Here is a 3,370-nt window from a genome sequence, read left to right on the forward strand (position 1 = left end):
TAATTAGAATTTTCAGTAAATTTAGCTAAACACCTATACAATAATATGTAAATAAGTCTATTTGTTTTATACAAAGAACTACCCTAGCACAGTAGAGTCTCATTATACTTTGGTAAACACCAATGCGATACTTTAGGATTTCATTTTATTTTTGTTTTTGTTTTTATTTTTTGGTTCCAGGAATCAAAGTCAGGGCCTTGAGCTTGCCAGGCAAGGGCTTGTGCCTCTGAGCTATGTCCCTGGCCCTACTTTAGGATTTTAATGCATTGTTAACAATTTTCCAACTCAGGCAAGTTTAGAAATGTCGTCATATTGAATTCCTTCAAGTCTGCATTCTTTTAAAGGGCCAGTGTCAATGACTATAGTTGTTCAAAAGTCTTTTCATTGATGGATTCTAGGGTACCTTCATTTCCTCTGTAACCTCCATTTAAAACTAGAATTCTTTCTCCTGGGGCTGGAATCACTGTCTCTAGATGAGTCTGGTCAAATTTCAACTTGTCTCCAGAATCAGTCATCTTTATAATAGCTGTGTGTTTGTCAGTCAATTCCTTAATGACACCCTTTTCCTTATGGTATTTCTCTCCAAGTTTTTGGTTATAATTTTTACCATGATTTCAGGCTGCAGCCAAAAGCTGTTCGAGAAGTTCTTTTCTTTTTCTCTTCAGTCTCCATGATTTCCTCAAGTGCAGATTTCTTCTTTTTTCCTTTAGGCTGAGCTGAGCTCTGGGAAGATGATTTTCATTTCACTGGTGCTGTACTCCCGAGAGTCTTCAGTGCACTTGGCCCCAAAGAACTTCATTTGGAAGATGTTGCTCCTGCTGAGCTGTATGCTTCTTGATTAAGATTATATGTAACTTTGTCTTCATCATTTTCTCTGCTTAATTTTGTAAAGACCAGGGCTTCCTTATCCTTCCCTTCCACACCTCTTCACACTTGTTCTTTAATAAGTTTGGCAGTTTTTTTCTTCATCCTCAAGGTCCTGCTTCTTCTCTTGCTCCAGCTGCCGGCTGCAGGCAAAGGTCTCTGGGTCCCTGTCTATGTACTGAATATGCCAGCCTTTGGGGGTCTCATTCACTTTGCACAGGCCTTCTCTGTCCAGCCACTTAGCAAAGTCAGTCAGTGTTTCCCACTGAGTTGCATTCATATGGATGTGTTTCCAGTGGCTGATGTACTCATTGTAGACAATGTTGTTATGGACTCGCTTGGTGCCAAAGCGTCTCCTGAGAAATTCTAGAAAGTCATTGTGGAATTCCTCTGAAAAGTAATCCATAAACTGCTGAGGATTTTCTGAAGCCAGCAATAGTTGTTTCTGATGAAATTCTGACATACAATGATACTTAAAGCCATTCCTATTCTGAAGAGTTATGACTCCTAATCACCCTGCTTCTCCTTGAGATAGGCAGAGATGATGACTGGGGCATCCTGCCCTACATCCGCTATCTATGAAACCTGTAAAAACCTTTTGATTTCCTTTGCTTTGGAGGGGAGGAACCATGAAGAAAGAGGCATCACAGGTCACAGAGGCCCTGCTAGGGCTGCAGACAGCGGGAAGATAGCTCATCCCGGCACTGCTTCTGACACATCTGGCAATGCCAGCGCAGCTTCTGAAGCTCTTTGGATTTAATCCTATTGGTGATGGTTTTGGGGATAAGAAAGTCTGACTTCCCCATCGCAACCACTGAGGTGACCACTTTCTGGAGACGGGAACCCAGCAAACCAGAAGTGGAAATGCAGTTCTAGATCTGGAGGAAAGGAAATCAGTTGCTGAAATAGTTTTTAATCTCAACACAGTATTTAAAAGTTTAATTCCCATGTGCCTAAACTCCATGTGTTGTAGGCTGCAAAGAAGCAGGTCTTTATAAAACTGCTGAACTGGCCTGAAGTTTGGTCAGGAAACATATTAGGAGTGCAATAAAGTCACTATTATGTGCTTAATGTGCCATAGAATCTGTTAAAGCTGGTAGAGATAGAAGGAAGTTTCCCCAGGAACCTCTGAAATGCACCCACACATTTCTATTCCTTAAGTATGGTCATTATTAGTGATCTAAGACAGAGACCAGTGGTCTGAAATGTGGTTTTGGGTGAGTCAGCTAACACAGAATAGCTAACATTTTTGACAGTCTCCTTGGTTTTACCAGTTAGGCTAAGTTGAGCAATTCCAAGGGGTCCATAAGTAAAGCTGAGGGTGGACTTTGGGACTTTGAGTGGGAGATACCCATGAGAAAGTCAGTGTAAACTTGGAAGTCCTAGTGATTGTACACCATGTCCATGTCTTCTAAATGACACTTGTCAGCTGCTTTCTAAATAGTTCTTTCCACTTTTCCAGTCACACAGACCTTTGATGTCCTATGGAGTCATCTTTTCCCCATTGTGCCTCTATCCTTGATCAGTAGCAGTTGAAGATGTGACTGATTGGGCTTATTACAATATTCCATGTTCCTCCCTGGGTACCCAGGACTGGTGTGCCTAGTCCATGGGTGGGTGTGCAATTGAGATGGGCATGTCACTAAAACCCAAGACAATATTGCTTGACTTGGAATTTGTCTTTTCTAAAAGAGTCTTCAAAAATGTTGGAAAAGCCATGTGTTCAAAAAACTGATGAGGGCCTGAAAATTCCCATGGAGAGGGTGCTAAAGTGCCTCAGTGTGAACCCTGAGAACTAATTTATCTGACACTAGGAACAATGGAGAAGATAGAAAGAAACAAGTTAGTTCTTGGTGAAATCAAGCCACTTGGACAAGCCTCATGTGGAGTCTACACTGCATTTTTCTGCTTAAGTTATGACCCTATAAATCCCCTTTTCATTTAAGCCAAATAAACTCAGTGCCTATTATCCACAGCAGAGAAAATACTTGCTTGGTTATAACCAAATAGATCTTGAAAGATGTATTTGTGAAGCTGGCTCCCTCCATTTCCAAGATTAGAATGAACTTGCTAGTAACATTTGGGGAGTTGGGAAGAAGACTAAATAACATGAAGTCTTATGAGACTAAATACTTCCAATGCAGGGGCATGAGGTGGAGATTCCCAAGAGACAGGAAGTCTGTGCCTAGGCTAACATAACATTGAAATAATCCCATACCTCTGGAGGGTCCTGATTATATATTCCTTTAGAAGCTTATGTGCCACTTGATAAAGGCAGTGTGTTGCTTCAGAAAGGAAGAGTCTCTAGGTAGCTACCACTATTCTTATGACCTGTCCAGAATTGATTAAAGTTAACAAAGCTTTTAAAAGAGGGAACACAAAGAAATGTTAATGGGTATATTTCTCATACACTTGGGAATTAGTTGGAAAATGGATAAATCTGAAACAAGTGGCTTACCATTACAGTTTGTCTGTGGCATATAGAACTAAGAATAATTTTAGAACT

At 40.7% G+C, this 3,370-nt stretch overlaps 1 pseudogene; it reads right to left on the reverse strand.

Moving 5' to 3' along the window:
* Positions 1-285: 285 nt before the first annotated feature.
* On the reverse strand, positions 286-1,670 carry LOC102017265 (annotated as a pseudogene).
* Between the last annotated feature and the right edge of the window lie 1,700 nt (positions 1,671-3,370).

The sequence above is a fragment of the Chinchilla lanigera genome, unplaced genomic scaffold (assembly GCF_000276665.1).
Source record: "Chinchilla lanigera isolate Chin_1 unplaced genomic scaffold, ChiLan1.0 scaffold00032, whole genome shotgun sequence".
Taxonomy (NCBI): domain Eukaryota; kingdom Metazoa; phylum Chordata; class Mammalia; order Rodentia; family Chinchillidae; genus Chinchilla; species Chinchilla lanigera.